The 18,030-nt window shown below is 37.6% G+C and overlaps 1 protein-coding gene across 2 annotated transcripts in view; it reads right to left on the bottom strand.

Annotated features, from left to right (window-relative positions):
* Positions 1–18,030, bottom strand: part of P2RY12 (purinergic receptor P2Y12) — a 58,133-nt gene that overhangs the window by 25,836 nt on the left and 14,267 nt on the right. The window contains exon 1 of one of the 2 annotated variants that reach the window (XM_036753246.1): positions 5,110–5,171. The exons of the other annotated variant lie outside the window; for it this stretch is intronic. The gene's annotated coding sequence lies outside the window, so the exon portion shown is untranslated. Of the gene's footprint in view, positions 1–5,109; positions 5,172–18,030 lie in introns of those variants that run through there. 2 annotated transcript variants of the gene reach the window in all.

The raw sequence follows: 18,030 nt of genomic DNA, 5'->3' as shown, positions 1-18,030 counted from the left end.
GTCAATTTTCCCAGTTTTTCAGAAGAATTTTGTTATTCTTTTTAAAATCATCTGACTTAGACGTGTTCTTTTTCCTTTTCCCCACAATAGTGTTATTTTTTAAATTTTTGTCTAAATTTTTATTTTTAGTTCCAAATTTTCTCTCTCTCTTCACTCTCCCCCCCATGTTGAGAAGGTAAGACATATACCCATTATGCATATGAAGTCATGGAAAACATATTTAGTGGTTATTTTTTAATAGTAGAACCTATAGGTACTAACAACCAGTTGCCTTATAAAATCCTTCCCACAAGAACCCTAGGACATCCATATTTTGAGTAGTAGAACCTCCAGGTTTGTGGACAAGGATAACTGAAAAGTGTATTCCCCACATGAAGTACTTTTAGAGTAACTATAGTGCCATCAAAGAAGATCTCTGATTTCAAGGATAATGATGTAGTCAATGTACCAAAGGCTATTATTTGGCTACCTTGCTCCCTCTATTTATCATGAAGAATTGAAAATTGCCTAATTGGACATATCGGATATATAAGAATTTTTATATGTCATTTTTATATGTTTCAGTTATCAAAACTCAAGTTAGCCAGTATTGGGTACCAGACTGAGACATTTTAGTACCATTGGTTCCAAAAACAGAAGAAAAGAAAATAGTCACTTAACATTGACTTCATTATTTTATGAAGAGGGGCCAAGGACAAGCATTTATTTGCTCCCGAGACTTTATTCCTGCATTTCTTTTCTGTGTTGTTTTAAAGTCAGACCTTGGTACGAGTTGGTCTGGGAGTAGTGAATCTTTTTCCCAACTTCAGAGTCATTGATTAAGGTCAAAAAAATTTCCCTTAGTAAACGTAATTGTGTATTTTTTCCAGTCCATAAAGAGGAAGAGAAATTCTAGTTGGCAGTGGTGAGGAGGAGTAAAGGAAAAATAGAAGAAATGGATACCTGTTTGGTCCCTCCAGTGTTTCATATGGCTGATTGTTAGGGGAGTTGGGGAGGAACCATTTCTATCCTACCAATTAACTTAGAATCTTTACAGTTGTATTTGAAGCAAGTTATGTCCTACTTCCTAACAAAAGATAAAATTTCAGTAGAATGATGAGGATGGGAATGAGCCTACAACAAGTAAAAGCCTAAAGATATATTGAAGAAGAGAGAGAATAATTACTGAAACAAGGTCCTATAGAAGACAGGATGGAATGGAATCTGGGGCTCAGGTAGTAGAATTAATGAAGAATGGAGATACTACTCCTTCTGTGACCAGGCAGAAGAAGGAAAGAATGAGTAATGCTAGTGAGAGATTATGAGGAATGAAAGAAAACTAAGGGAGCTCATGTCAGATGGCCTCCATCTTCTCATCCAAGTAGGCAGCCAACAGCGTGAGGTCATGAGAATGATCATACTTTACTAGCACAACATTGCCTTTGCTAGAGATAGAATATAAGGCTGGTTGGATTCTAGGCTGCGATTGCAAGTTCGACCAAGTTTTTAGGTCTTATGTTCCAGTAGGCTTTTTCTATGAATGAAAAGCAACTTTTTTCACTTAGTCTCAAACAACTACAGAAGTCATAGACAGTCACCACCATAAATTGTAATGATGAGAGGGCTCTTTGGTTGTTATGTGATGTATTCCTAACAATTCACTATTTTTGAAAAACATTAAGGAGGAAGTTTCAAAAACTTCTTGGGAATTCAGCACATTGCTTAATGATCAACCACTCTTTTAAGTGAAAGTAAAAGTTGCAAGGAACTTATATGAAATTTAAAGCTCATCCTGCATAGCTAACCGGAATTGCAAATCTTGGTTGTGGCTAGAGCTTACCCATTCTATTACCCTCACCTTGTTTAGTATGCATTCATTTGAGGGTGCTCCAGAAATTTCCTAACTTCTCCTCAAATTTATTTTTTACAGAGTTTAATGTCTTGATACTTTGCCTTTCTAATAGTAGACTAGGAAACAATTTTTATATTTCATCCCAATATGTCAAACTCTTTGATAAAATTACCAATTTGAGCCATCCGATTTTTAAAATGTTTTTCCCTTTCTCCTTTACAACTCTTCTAGATTGTGTGGTGTTGTAAAGCATGTGGTCAACCCATCAGAATGTTCCTCCCCTGAAAGATGCATCTTAGCCTACCTCTATGATCTCTATGTGTCATGTAGCCATCTAAGAAGTAAATTTGGAGACCTCTTCAGGTGGGTGTATGAAAATAACATTAAAATGTTCGTAAGAACTGAGTTGGAAGTCTTTAAAAATATATGCCTGTGCTGTTTTGTCTTTCTCAGTTACTGAAATGTCATTTCAGTGAAAGCTATCTGTGATGGAGTAATAGCAATCATAGAGAAAAAAAAATTCAGTGGAGAAGGTGATATTTTTAGCCAATTATAAACATGATCTTAGTCACCCACAGCACTTGACATTGTGATGTTTATTTCTATCTGTCTTACTGAAGATGTGCCTGCTTTATTTTCCTATGGTAACTTTTTTTATGGTAAACATAGAAGTCTTTCATAATGATTGTTATCAAATATCTACTTGAAGTTAGTGGGACACACTAATTTGACTTTCAACAGGAATTCTTAGCATTATTTAAAGACAATACAGGATTATTTTTCCTTCTGTTAACATGAGAATGTATAATCATGGTGAAAATATATAACATTCTCAATGAAATATGTGAAATAATGTAATATAATATAAGCATGGCAAACTTTTTAATTTTAATAAACTGTCTTTTAAAAATATAAACCACCATATTCAGAAATCATCTAGTTTTGACTCTTAAACTTCAAGAAAGAATAGCTCATCAATAACCCTTATCAATAGCATCAAGAACTGTTCCTGTTGAATTCTGGCAGGGTTCATTTCAAATAAGCAATACTGAAATTTACCTGGGTGCCCTTAAATTTAAACAGAAAAAAATTAATTCCAGGAGTTACCTCCTATAAAAAGTATCATTTTTTAATTCTTCTGCCTTGGTGCTACCCTCATCAGCAGTTCCAGACACATAGTAGATAGTAATTTTTCCTTAAGATTCATATATTTCTGATTTTTAATTGGCTTTTCTTTTTGCATCATGATATTGCCATTTAAAAATTTTATTCTAATTGACTCATGGGAAGCAAACACTGGGAAGTTATTGTTGTTTTTTTTTTTTTTTAAGATTCTAAACCAGGGCCTCGAGCCCATGGGTTCCCCATCCCTGCAAACTCTTGCGGAACTTTTTAAAATGAGATACACAGGGTTTCCTTTTCTACTCTGTTCTTGAGTAGGTGCTATGTGGGGATCACTTCCTAATCATTTCATTTTGAAAAAATTGTTTCAATCTTTGTTTAGCAATACTGGGACCAGAGTCATCAAACACAGAAGAAACTTCGGTTTGGGGTTCCAGCCTTTTTAGAAGATGCTTGTCTTGTTTTGTGGTTAAGGCTTCCTGCTTTCTGTTCACATTCCTGAGTACTTTTCACAGATTCTCTCTTCCTCAAATACCCTAACCTCTCAGCTCCTCAACCTACTTACTTTCCATGAACTACATCTCTACTCAATAATCATCCACACATAGAGATGCTTATACCATTGATTTTGCCATCAGGAGCAAATGTCCCGCCTTTATGTTTAAGAATTCTGAAATCTCCTTATCTAACCATCTTATTGGCTTTTCTCCTTTGCATAACCTTACTCTTCAACCACACTGTGATTTCCAAACTGTTGACATCTCGGTTCTCCCCCAGACCTTCTCCCCTGCACTAGCCACTCTCTCTTCATCTCCCCATCTCGACCCTTTGGTGAACCAATTCAGTTATACACTGTCCTCCTCTCTAGAATCCCTATTCCTCTTATCATGCCTCTGATTACATCCAGCCAGGCCTCAAGCTTGGATCATTCCTCCTACTTGCTACCTTCCCTCCTATACACTTGCTGCTAAATGAAAGTGGGAAAAAAAAAACATGTGACTGTTCTCACTAGGTCCACTCCAAATTTAATTTTGGAATGATTGCCAAGCAGCAGTGAGGCCCCAGTTGAGGCTGTGTAACATAAATTTGGAGGCTTATAACCTAGCCCTCTCCTACTTTTCCAGTCTTCTTAAACCTAACTCCTCAACAGATACTCTTCAAGCCAGTGATGCTGTACTCCTGGCTGTTCCAGGAACAAGTCAATCCCTTCTCTCAGCTCTGGGCATTTTCTCTAGCCATCCCCCATGCATGGAATGCTCTCTGTCCCCCTCTCCTGGCTTTCTTTATGTCCCAACTAAAATCTCACCTTCTCCAGGAAGGCTTCCCTAATACCTTTTAATTCCAGTGCCTTTCCTCTTTTAAATATTTCCGTTTTATCCTGTGTATAGCTTGCTTTATGTGTATTTGTTTGTCTGTTGTCTCTTCCATTAAATTATAAGCTCCTTGAGGGCAGGGACTGACGTTTACTTCTTTTTGTATCCCCAGCTCTTAGCATAGTTCCCAGCATATAGTAGGTGTTTATTAATTGATTAATTGAGAGAAAGCCTAGATGAATCACTTTTTGGAAGAGGGTTCAGCACGCTGCCTGAGTCTAATTCAGGGGTTTTTAACCTGGGATTTAGAGCCTTTAGGAGGGCCCGTGAATTTTTTCACTAACCTCTAAATGAAATTTTTTATTCCCTTCAGTTATTTAAAAACATTCTTTTGAGAAGGGGTCTGTAGGCTTCACTCAACTCCTAAAGGGGATGATGGTGGCATATGACACAAAAAAAGGTTAAGAACCCTTGGATTTGTGATTGTGCTTTTGGGTCTACCAACTTTATTCCTATTAACTGGAATGATAGGGACTCATTCTTTATTACAAAAGGGATGTGTAACATACAAAACCAATAGCTTTGCTATTTCTGTGAAACCTCTCGCCACCCCCATCTCCAGAATTCAATGACCTTTCTATATTTGTATTGATTGATTTGTATTAATTAGAATTTTTTTAGCCTATACAATTATATCCTTATGTTATGTATTAGACCACATCAATATATATTAGACATCTGAGACAAACCCGTTAAATTCTTTCTCTGTACATCAAATTAATCACATACCACTTCATAAAAATTTCCCAAGGTATTAAAGAGATTATACAAATGACCCCTTACCTGGTGATATTAGTAAGAATTCAGAATTGCTGATCTTAATCAGTAGTTAGCTGACACAGTCCATAGAGTGCTTGACCTGGAAAGAGCTTAAGAGCTTAAAGTAGGAAAAAAAAATTAAGAGAGAAAGAAGCCATTTATGTTGAAAGATCCACAGAGAAGAAAGGAAGGAAGAGGGAGGGAGGGAGGAAAGAAGAAATCACAGTAACCATGGAGTGAGTATAAAGATGGCAAAGAGACTTCATTTTAGGGTTCTTAGCTACTTTGTTAGAATAAATTAAGAAGTTGGACCAGAGGAGGTATAGGAACGTTTGTAACACCAAGAATATTATTACTGTGTAAGTATTTGATGTCATCCCCCATCTTGTATAATTGGAAGTGGAGAAGAATCAGAGAGACTTAGGAAAGCCAGAAGAACATTTGAAGAATGATTTCTTTTTTGGAGGGGAGGGGGTAGGAGAAGAACCAAATAATGAGTCAAAGCAAATGCTGAGAATGGCAAAGAATAATCATGAAGGTGGGAGAGATCATGGCAGGTAGTGAAGAGATTGGTAGTTAATAATAGCATTGAAGATTTAGGCAGAGAATTTTTTTTAAAGGGTGTGAAGTAAAAGACAATAAAAAGTTGGCCGGGGGTCATGGAGAAAGTAGATTGAGCAGGAGGTGATAACTGAAGAATGGAAAGGAAAAGGATAGAAGATGGGTATCCCGGCCAATCTGATACAATGCACTAGGTCTAAAACCTTGGACTTAGTCCTACAGATAAAAAAAAAAACACAAATCAATCCCTGGTCACCTGCTTAATCATTTCATGAAACATAATTGAAAATGTCTTTTTTCTTAATTGTGACTATTTTGAGTCACAGTTTTGAGTATTGCGTAAAAAGGGGGCCACACTTGGGTAATTGTGTGGCACTGCCATCTAGCGGATTACTGTCACCTCTGTTAATTTCATCCTTTCCATTCTGTGAGTCCAGTAAATCAGACTAAATTCTGTGACCGCTGTGCCGTCTCATGGGGCATGATTCCTATCCATGGGATGAATGGGTGCAGAACATATCCCCTTTGCTGAAAATCCCCAATCAGCTTTATCTTATGTAACACCAGGGAGTGTGTCATAACCAAAGACTGAGAAGGTAGATAGATATCCCTGGGAAATTTAGTCTTTAGTCTTTTCTGTTGGAAAATTCATGTAAGGAAGGCCATCTCACTGACTCACACATGAACTGCAGTGCTCTCAGAATGTCTTCAGAGACTGAAGATGCCTGTTTAACAGCCTTAAAGGGTCAGTTACAGTTTTACAGCAAAATGCTCACTAGTGACACCCACTGTCTGATGGGGACATTTTTGCTGACTAAATCATAGGACCTTGGGATCCAGGTGTGTCTGATCCACACCCTCACATGGTTTATCTGTAAATAGCAGTATTTCTGAATACTAATCAGAGTGAGAGAGGAAGAGAGGGGAGAGAGGGAGGGAAGAAAAGGAGAAAGAGGAGAAGGAGGAAGAAGAAGGAAGGGGAGGAGAAAGCAAGAGGCAAGCTCATGAGACTGAATTCAGATCCTGCACCTAACATATACTAGCTCTATGACTACAGACATATTTGTTGTTCAGTCGTGTCCAACTCTTCGTGGCCCCATTTGGGGTTTTCTTGGCAGAGATACTGGAGTGGTTTGCCATTTCCTTCTCCAGCTCCTTTTACAGATGAGGAAACTGAAGCAAACAGGGTTAAGTGACTTGCCCAAGTTCACACAGCTAGTAAGTGTCTGAGGCCAGATTTGAAGACTCATGAACATGAGTCTTCCTGACTCCAGGCCCTGCACTGTGTACACTGTAGCACCACCTAGCTGCTTTCATTACTGGGAGGCAGCTCTCTAAGATTCTAAGCTAGAACCAACTGTTCTAATAGATATCAGGGGGGGATTTTTTTCCACACTAGGAGCTCCCTACATTGATGACATCACAGGTCCTATGTCATAGGAGCATAGCTTTGGATGTGGAAGGGACCATGTAGGTTGTCTAGTCCAATTTTATTCATTTGACAGGTGAAAAACTAAAGTTAGGTGACATGCCCAAAGTCACTAAAAGCCAAGATTTTAATCTAGTGCCTCTGTATCAAAATCCACTGTACCATGCTGCCTCCTTAACAACAACAGTGACAGCAACAACAATCATCATAATAATAATAATGAAAAACATTTCAGTGTATTGGTACCACAGAGACCTGAGTTCGAGTCTCCCCCTCGAACGTATTGTCACTGAACTGTGGGACAGTGGATAGAGCACCAACCCCGGAGTCAGGAGAACCTGAGTTCAAATTCGGCCTCAGACACAACACTTACTGGCTGTGAGACCCTGGGCAAGTCACATAATCCCATTCGTCTTGCCACCCCCCCCAAAAGGAAGGAGTATGGTCAGAGAAGGAAGTCTTTATTAAATGCCTACTATGTGCCAGGCACTGTACTAGGTGCTTTACAAATATTACCTCATTTGATCATTACAACGACCCTGGGAGGTAGGTGCTATCACTATCCACATTTGACAGTTGAGGAAACTGAAGTTAACATAGGTTGAGTGATTGGCCTAGGGTCACTCAACTACTAAGTGTCTAAGGCTGGATTTGAACTCAAATCTTCCTAATTCCTAGTCCAGTGCTCTTCCTGCTGCCCTACCTAAGCTCCCTTCAGGCAGAGAGAGAAGTGGGAGGAAAAGTCATAAATCTAGGGTCAGGACTTTGAAGGAGAAATGTCCTTCCTTTTGATTTGCAGGGAGGCCACGGCAGAAAGTCAACCAAGGTAATGGAAAGCCAGCTGGAGAAACCTTCTGCCTGGGTACTATCCCAAATCTAAACCAGAGGTGTCAGATGTCCTGCAACACACTGAGTGTGGCCTGAACCTGGTGAAAATGTAATTGGAAAATATTTGACAAAAAGAAATTTCAAAAAATGCAAAACATAGATAACATTACATTTTAAAACTAAACCAATGTGAGGCCTGCAGGGATCTTTATGTACGGATTTGTGGCCACTGTTTCTTTCTGAGTTTGACAGCATTGCTTGGAAGGGCTAAGACTTTACATTTCAGAGAAGGTACCGACCTATATTGGTGGAAGGCCTTTCCTCACCTGGGAATTCCATATTATACCAATGAAATCACAGGTCTGACCAATAATAAAAATGATAATGAATAAAGGCATTTTTGTTTATAGCCATTATATAATAGTGTTAACAGAATATAGGTAAGTGACTCCTATAAAGTAATGTGTGATTTTTTTAAAGTTCTGTTATTGAATGTATCCTCCAGTGAAACAGCCTATTAACTTTGCTCGGATGTTTATTTTTCACAACTTCCCCATTTTTTTTTAATCCTCAGTAGTGCCTGTTCAAAAGTAAAACAGACCATCTACAGCAACGTGCAGCCTTCCAACTCCAACTTACTGTGGGACCCTGAGTTCATGTTGGATTTTATCGAGAATCCTTCTGCTCATAATGTCAACTATTCCATGCTGGGCAAGATACTCAGTGACAACGCGGCCAACCGCTATAGCTTTGTGTGTAATGCACTCATGAATGTATGTATGGGGCATCAGGATGCAGAGAGGTAAGATGCTTTCTCTTGAAGTTCACCCTGCATGAAAGCACTAGCATTCACTGAATATCTGCTGTCTGCCCAGCCTGGTGCCAGAAGCCTTTTCATAGATAGAAATGAAGAAAGTCTGATGATTATTTAGCTAATTTAACATGTTTCCTTTCTCCTATTTCATTCTATTAGATAATTATAATTATATTTATATATATATTATATATTATATATATATATATATATATTATATATTATATTTATATATTATAATTCTATATATATATTATATATTATATTTATATATTATAATTCTTTCCCTAAAATGAGAGCACCTCCTTAAATGAAGAAATGTCCTCTGGTCTGTACCAGAACTGGTAGTTCTAAACAAATGTGTATAACAAATATGCAATTTACAAATTGATAAGCCTAAATTTAACAAATGGAGAAGCAGACAAAGCAAGTATACAATTTACAAATTGACGAGCACAGATTTTACAAACGTAGAAGCAGATATAACAAATATAAAATCTACAGATTTATAAGTTTTATAAATGTAGAAGCAGGCATAAATTTTAAGTGTTTGCTATATTTTGATCACATCTGGACTAAGGAATCACTTTGTTACTGGTTTTCCTTAATTTAATTTTATATTGTTTCTTTAAAACTCTATGTATGAAAGACTTTCATTTTTCAGTCCCTTTAATAAGAATTTATTAAACTTGTACTGTGCACCAAGACCTAGGCTTTCTTCAGTACTCTTAATACTGTTGTTGGATACTGTCTTCCTCATTGTCATTATTTAATGTCATTGGGCAGTCAAAAGAATTTAAGTCATTATGTTCTGGCTCTAATTTGGAGATACACTGTTTAACAAATGCTAGAGAAGCCATTGAAACCATCTGGTATTGGGCAACTAGGAAGCTCGGTAATAGTGGTTTAATTGTAGCCACTGAGGGTATTTTACAGATTGAGGAAAAAGGATCTTTTATCATGGAGTGCACAGTTTAAATTTCAGGACTTTATCAATTTTTATAAGATTTTTTCCCATAATGAGACTCCAATAGCCCATTAACTGCATGTGTGAATGAATGCTTTCTCTTTGTGTGACCTCACCGCCTACCTTGTGTTTTTTTCTTCTAGAATCAATGACATTGCCAACCTTTGTGCTGAACTGACGGCTTGCTGTACCGTGCTCAGCTCGGAATGGTTAGGTGTTCTCAAGGCCCTTTGCTGCTCTTCCAATCACGTTTGGGGTTTCAATGATCTGCTCTGCAGTGTAGATGTGAGTTTTCTATTTTGCTCTAAAAAACCGAAAATTTTAGCAGCATTTAGTTATTTTTCTAATCAGCCCTTAACTGCCCTACTGAAAAAAAAAATTGTCTCAGTTAAGTCCTAAATTACAAGATAAAGATCTGGTTTAAGTCATAAACCACAGGTACTTTGGATAGAAGAGGATATTTGGAGTGAAGAAGTCCTGAGTTTGAATCCTTCCTCATTTACTAGCTGTGTGACCCTGGGTGAATAGGTATCTTCTCCGTGCCCCCATTTTCTCAGCCACAAAATGATTATGATAATAGCACCTACCTCACAGTGTTGATGTAAGGACCAAATAAAATAACATGTGAAGCCTTTTGCTAATTTTAATGCACTATCTAAATTTGAATAGCTGCTATTATTGTCATTAGTAATGACAATAATAATAATATTAATAATGAGTATAGCTGTGAGGGACTAATCTTTTTACAGAAAGATGAATTTTTATCCTATATGCAGGCTTTTCATTTATATTCATTAAAATCAGTAAACATTTATTAAGCGCCTTATATTATTATTATATTATTATTAAGCCATATATTAATATGCCAGGCACTGTGCTAAGTGCTAGGGATACAGAAAGAGGCAAAAGACAGTCCCTGCCCTCAAGGAGCTCACAATCTAATGGGAGAGACAGCAAGTGAACAAATATGTACAAACAAGCTCCATACAGAATAAAAAGGAAATCATTAAAATAGAGAAAGCACTGGGATTAAGAGAGGTTGGTTGTACCCTTGTCTACTCTCATTTAGGCATAGAAACTCCTTTATCAGTGTCTTTTCCCCCGCTGTTTCTGCACAATACCCTAGGTTACTCAGAATGTGGAACATAAAAGCATAAACCACATGAATAAGCTTTTTTTTAGATCATGTAAACATGAATATTAAGGAGTTGTATGTGGGAGACTATATTCCATAAAAACCAATTCTGTATCCAAATTAACACTAGCTTCCCTTATTATTGTAATTAGCAGCAACAACAATAATAAAAATAATAGCTAACCTTTTTAGAGTGGAGCCAGGTATGATGGCGCGCACCTTAGTCTCATCTACTGGGGAGGCTGACGTCAGTGGGTCATGTGAGCTCAGAGTTCAGAGCTGAAGTGGACTAAGCTGACTGAGCGTACTCACTAAGTCTAATGTCAATATGATGAAGACCAGGGAGTGGTGGGCCACCAGGCTGCCTAAGGAGGGTTGAACCAGCCCAGGTCAGAAACAAAACAGGTCATGCCTCCCACAGGAGTTGAGTCCATAAGTGGCTGTTATACATCCAGGCTGGACAAAAGAGGGAGACCTAGTCTCCGAAAACAAAACAAAGCATTAATATAGGGCTTTAAGGTTTGCAAAGCTCTTTACATCTGTAATCTCACTTGAGGGAGTGCATCGCCTCAGTACAACCTTTTTCTTTTGGATCCTTTCAGAACCCATTTATGTTTTCTGCCTCTACTATCTAGTACTGTGCTAATATGTTTTTGTGTAGCTTATTTTCACATCTTCAAGGACTGGACCTTTCTCACCATCCTACTTGTTGATGATTTGTCAAAACAATTATATAGTCACTCTATCTCTGCCTCCATCATATTCTTGTAAGCTCTAGCCAAACCTCCCATCATTTTCAGCATTCAAGGAAGAAGAGCCTAAATTTTTCTTTCTCTGCACTTATATGAAAAGCTTTTCTTTCCCTTCACAATTCCACAAACTTGTCTGGCTCTTTTATGTCTCTTCTGAAGTGCTTGTTGGTTGCTAATTTCTATTTTACATCTATATTCATAATAAAATATTATTCTTTAATTCAATGGATCCGTCAGGTTCTTTCTTCGATGGTTAAGTGTCCTGTGGTATTAAATCTTGTGAAAGACTCTCTGGAGATTCCCCCTTTGTTTCTTTGTAGCAACAGCCTGAAGCTCAGTTGCCTGGCCTGTAGAAACTGCTTAATAAATCCTTGTTGAATCAAACTGAATTGTGGGGGTATCATATAGATTAATCAGCATCGTCTTCTTACACGTGACCCAAAAACCGGTCAGAGCACAAAACCTTTTTCCCCCCTTCTAAATTCCATTAAGAACCCTTGAGGGAGGTACAAGAATAGCATGTAATAAACATTTAAAATATGTCAAATTTGTGACTTAGTGTGATAATTGTAGCAGGATAGCACCAATTAGCCAGTATCTCTTTGATAATAATCTTACACATGACTAAACAGGTAGGAAAACATGCCAATATTTTCTCCTGTTTTGCTTTTCTTCCTTGAAGGTCAGTGACCTCTCGTTCCATGATTCACTGGCCACCTTCATTGCGATTCTGATAGCCCGGCAATGTTTTTCCCTGGAAGATGTTGTCCAGCATGTAGCACTTCCTTCACTGCTAGCAGCAGGTAGGAAAATTGTGATGGGAAATCCTTTTAAATCTGTAGCATATTTGCTGACAGGTAGGGAATGGCATCGAGATTCAAAGGGTGGTTTTGAAGTTTGGGGTTTTTGTAAACTATAGATCTTATTCAAGATGTACTAGAAATTTTTGTCTCCAGGGCAAATTTGTTTGCAAAAGTGATGGTAAAGTGGGCAATGCCCCCAGAGTGGGCAGCCCATGACCTTGTATAATAGTTTACACTGTCCAAATCCTGAAGATTGGTGGAGAGTTCTATCAATGGGGGAAGGCAGGCCTCATGAAAAGGGTGCCATATTGATGGGATCCTAGAGATGGTCTCCTAAGCCTGGTTTAGGGAGAAAGGACTATTATGCCATATATGATGGACATTGAGGAGACAGCATCCCTCTCCCTCACACCATGTTAGCAGCCTGGGACAAAATGCCAGTCATCTGGCTTTCACTTCAACTAAAAAAAGTCTAATAATATATTCATCATCTGGGTATTAATAGAGTTGACTTCTTCTTAAAGCTAAAGATTCTTTGGTAACTGTTTTTAGAATTAAACAAGCAAACAAATGTTAAATCCATAATCTGAGTAATATCAAGTGTTTAAAATTTTTTTTTATCGGGTTTAAAACCTGGGGTCCATGACCTTTTTTATTTTAATATTTTGACAGCTATCTTTCTGTATGACTGGTTTCTGTTGTAGTCCTATGCATTTTGTGTTATGAATTTAGATAAATATTAATCTGAGTAAGTGTCCATAGACTGCCAAGAATCCATGCCACACAAAAAATTAAGAACTCCTGTTCTAGATGTGTTTCCTTAAGGCCATTAAGGATCTAAAACAAAAACAATGTGTTTTTTAAATATATGCTAGAAGCTTGGTATGAGAGTCTTTTTTTTCCCCTTTAGCTTGTGGAGATCCAGATGCTGAGCCTGGAGCAAGAATGACATGCCGATTACTTCTTCATCTCTTCCGAACACCGCAGGTCTGTTTGTTACCTCAAGCGACAGGTAAGTCAGCAGCTGAAAATCACCTACTGGGAGCTTGGTATCAAGCTCCCAAAATCGCCCAGTAGACAGCCTACTCTTTCCTTCTGGTGTTTTAGTGGGCTTGCTCAAGGGTTGATGGGGCAATGAGGTAACTGATACAGAAGTTGGGAACATCTTTCATTAAAATAATAACCAGGATGTATTGAGAAATTCAAGTGAGCAATTAATGAACAATAAAAATACCTTGACTCTTGGTAAAGCAGGTGGGCGGTAGGCTGCCATACAGTAGTGTGTTTTTTTTCATCATGGAATAGGATTCTAGCATAGCTTTTCTTCATTTTTCTTTCTGGTAAGGGAAAATCACCCGAATGAGACTTCTTGAGGGCATCAAGGGAGTGGGTTGGAATTCTCTTCCCAGTGCATTTTTAAGTTTGCACAAGTATTCATTTATAAGCTGTGGTGTATTCAGGACCTCCAAATGTGACAGTATAGGAAGTATTCTTTGTACTAGATGGGACAAGGACCTATCTGTTTATGTTCTACGGTTAAGAAGCAAATTAGTAATCAAAGCTGAAAGACTTCAATTCCAAGTAATGGTAATGTTTCCTGATGACATATGGCCATAACTCTGAAGGCTTGCTAATGTCATTTAGATTCTCCAGATCGTCAGTTGACATGACTTGCATACTCTATAGTGTTACACGATGTACTGTTCATTGTATGGAGATAATATTATTGATGCTGTCCATGGTTCACTGTCCCCTCCTAGGGAAGCCTTTCCCTGGAATTCGTTCTTCTTGTGACCGTCACCTTTTAGCCGCTGCTCACAACAGCATCGAAGTGGGAGCTGTCTTTGCTGTCTTAAAAGCAATTCTCATGCTTGGTAAGGTCATTCAAAGACTACACTTTTTGGTTAAATACCCAAACTGCGGAAAGATTGTTGTTAGCCTGAACATTGTTTGCATGAGAGATTGAAAGCTGCTTGTGATCTTATGGAAGTCCACGTGCTTGTTGTGGGATGCTGGTGGCTGCCTGCCTGCCTTTTCCCGACTAGTGCAAAGACAAAGTGATTGCCCCCGGTGGCTCCTGATGGAAACCTAATCTTTTTCTGTGGCATTTTTAATTGCAGGATGTTGCATTCAGAAATGTAAACTGATTCTGTAGATAATTGTTGCTTCTCTGTTTGTAATGTTGGCAAAAGAGTCACTCTGGAGAAAATAGCTTGTGTGCCAGAGGGGAAAGACACTCAGTGATCTAAACATCAGTCTGCTTTTGGCAGACTGCTTGGCACCAAGGGTTTAAATTTCAGCCAGATTAGAGCCCTGGGCTGGAAGGCAGGAATCCTGGGTTACAGTATTGGTGTTCCTTTAGTGTTTGAATGAGTGGCCCTGGGCAAGTTAATCTCTTGGCTTCAGTTTCTATGTGAGTAAAGTCATGGTAGTGGAAATTACAGAAGGAGGAGGTGAAGGAGTTATGTCCCAAGATTAGAACTGAATCATTGGGATGCTTTAAACCTTAATTATGTGAGGCCTATAATATTCCTCAATGCCATTAGAGAGAGGCAGAATAGTGCTAGTATTACTGTTTTCTGTCTAAGGCATAATTCCCAGAGATGATTTTATATTGTTAACCTCAGATGTGCCAAATAAATCAGGGGTATAGGGCAAGCTTTCCTTCCTTCACTTCATTCTACCCAAGAGCAGCATTTGAGTTATCTGGTAGCTGGCCCAGACCAGGGCTTCTTAAAGAAATTTTTTTGTGTGTTACAAAATTCTTTGGCAATCTGGTGAAGCCTATGGGATCCTGCTCAGAATAATGCATTCCAACGTATAAAACAAAATACATAGGATTACAAAGGAAACCAATAATACTGAAATACAGTTATAAAAAAAAAACAATTAAGTTCACAGAGTCTGGCTTAAGAACCTTTGAAGTAGTCTAAGACCTAATGTGTTTTAGCCAACATGAGTAAGCTAACCACGTTGCAAATTTTGAATAGAAACTTCCCAAAGATTTACCTATTGAGTCTTACCTTCATTGGCATCAGAGTGGGCTTAGTACCATCCTTTGTAGGATGCTGTTTAATAGATATTATTTGATGATTAAAATAAGAAAAGATAATTATATAAAATGAATTACCCAAAAAAACTAGAAGTGCTTTGTATAACGCACAGAAATTATAGAAATTACCCCTTGGTCTCTTCCTCAGCTTTCAACAAAGAATCAAAAGATACTGAGAAATATGGTGGGTTTCACTTAGCTTTCTGTGAGTACTTGTGGGGAGGGACACAGGGGGAGATTTAGTTAAGGTCAAAAACAAATGTGGAGAGCTTCACTTACCTGATCTTCCTTGATAAAAAGGAGATAAAAAGGAAATTAAAAAAATTCTATCCTGAAGGAAGACATCATGCCACATACCCATTAAGAAAACTTCAATTTCAATGAAGAAAACACTTCTATGTTGATTTTTAATCAAAGTAAGAGTCAAAATCCACCCAAAGAGTGCCAATTGGAAGAATTTCATAGAAAGTGTGAACCAGTTCCCTAAATTTTAGGCATGATTTTAGACCCCATTTCACTTATGCTAACCTATCTGCGTATTTGGATATTTTTCATATCTTATCATATTTTTTCCTGCCTCTAAAGAACCAGCAACTTTTCTTTAAAGTCAGTTTAATTTTAATTTGTTTTCCTGCACCTTCAAAACCTACCACCATTTCCAGAAGCACATAAGCCACATGGCATTCCTTGTGAACCAGAAATAGCAATATAACAAATTCAGTATCAGTAGTCTTGAAAATCCATATGTATGAATTTTTATATACTTTTCAAGAAATTAGCAAGACCCCTTGAGAAACTATGTGTCTAAAGTCTTAGACTATTGAATATATACATATATATGTATTGAATGCATGTATTGAATATATATTATATTGACTATTGAATATATACACATATGTATATAAACATACATTTGCAACAGTCTGAGATTTTATATAGAAATAAGAATATATACATATGCATGTGTATTATATTTGCATGTTATATATGTGTATATACATACATATCCAATAGCCTGAGGCTTTACATAGAAATATGAATATATGTATGTACATTATATATAAAATATGTATTTATAGATGCATGCATATGGATATACAAAAAAATACTTATGAATTTTGGATATTTCCCACTGGGATGCCTAAATTCCTGATGAACATTACAATGAAACCACAGTTAAGTTCAACTATTTGGGGATATCCTAGACACTTTAGACTTCTGTTGTTCATAGGTGCTTTGAAAGGGGAATTTTATATGGTCAAAGTCAGTTACAGAAATCAAGACTCCTCATGTTCAAAGGTAGTCCAGAAAGATCCCAGTGAAACTTTGCCACACCAGCCAGCCTTGATATGTTTTCTTAGGTCTCAAGATCACTGAGAAACATTTAGATTAACTCTCATTCTTGTAGATCTACCCTGGACTGGGAGATAGTGTAATATCAAATTAAGCTACATTTCCCCCCTTGTGATTTTCCTCTCCTTTTTCCTTGGCTCTCATAAACACTTTAATAGTTGTATATAGTTCCCTTTGATCTAGACCTGTAGTTCTGGAATGGTTGCTGAGACTCTTTTGACCCCACAATCCCTCTCATCCTCTCTCTCTCCTCCCTTTCATATTAATATTCCTAGAAAAAAAAATGGTCTTCCCTCTTTGCCTCCCTTTCATCTTCTCTTACTTCCCAAGCCCTTGCAATCTGGCTTCTGAGCTTATCACTCTCCAGTGTTACCATTGATCTCTTAATTGCACGTTTAATGACTTTCTCAATCTTCATCTTCTTTGACTTCTCTGCAGCAGTCTGGATACTTCTCTCTTATATTGCTTTTATTTTTAAAAATTATTTATTATCTTATTTTCTATTATATTTATTTGCTTTAAAATTATTTTATTTTATTTATTTATTGTTTTATTTGCTTTTGTTTTTGCTTTCTCTTGGTTCTCCTCCCACCTTTCTGATCACTCCTTCTCATTCTTCTTTGCCAGATCACCTTTCGTATTCCACTCCCTAACAGTGGGTATATCCCAAGATTTTCTTCTCTCTCCGCATTTCATCTCTTGGTGATCTCTAAGCTCTCTCAGGTTCATTTATCAATACAAGTAACAAGTCTTGTTCGCCAATTGCCTGTTGAACATTTTCAACTGCATCCCACAAGCATATCAAACTTAACCTGCTCAAAAAGAAATTAATCATATTCTCAAGTCTTACCCCTTCCTAAAGTTTCCTATTTCTTTCGAAGATCCCATGATCCTTCTAGTCACTCATGTTCCCAAACTCTGTGGCTCCTCACTCTTGGCTCCTCACTCAGCCCGTACATCCAAATGCAGGCTAAATTTTGTCATTTCTAAATCAAAAACATTTCTTCTATCTGCACTCTTGTCTCCTCTCACAAAATCATCACCCTAACTCAGGCTCCATTATGTCTGGCTTGGATGCTATAATATTCCCCCTTAATTTTTCTTTCTGCCTTTCTTCTATCCAACATATCTTGCACAGAACTACTGTAGTGATAATCCTAATCCATGGGTCTGATCATGCCACAGCACTGGTCACTAAATCCAGTGGTTCTTGTTGACCTCTGTGATCACATACAAATTCCTCTGTTTGCA

This window comes from Trichosurus vulpecula, chromosome 4, assembly GCF_011100635.1.
Source record: "Trichosurus vulpecula isolate mTriVul1 chromosome 4, mTriVul1.pri, whole genome shotgun sequence".
Classification (NCBI taxonomy): Eukaryota; Metazoa; Chordata; class Mammalia; order Diprotodontia; family Phalangeridae; genus Trichosurus; species Trichosurus vulpecula.
This window is presented reverse-complemented; position numbering and strand designations above follow the sequence as displayed.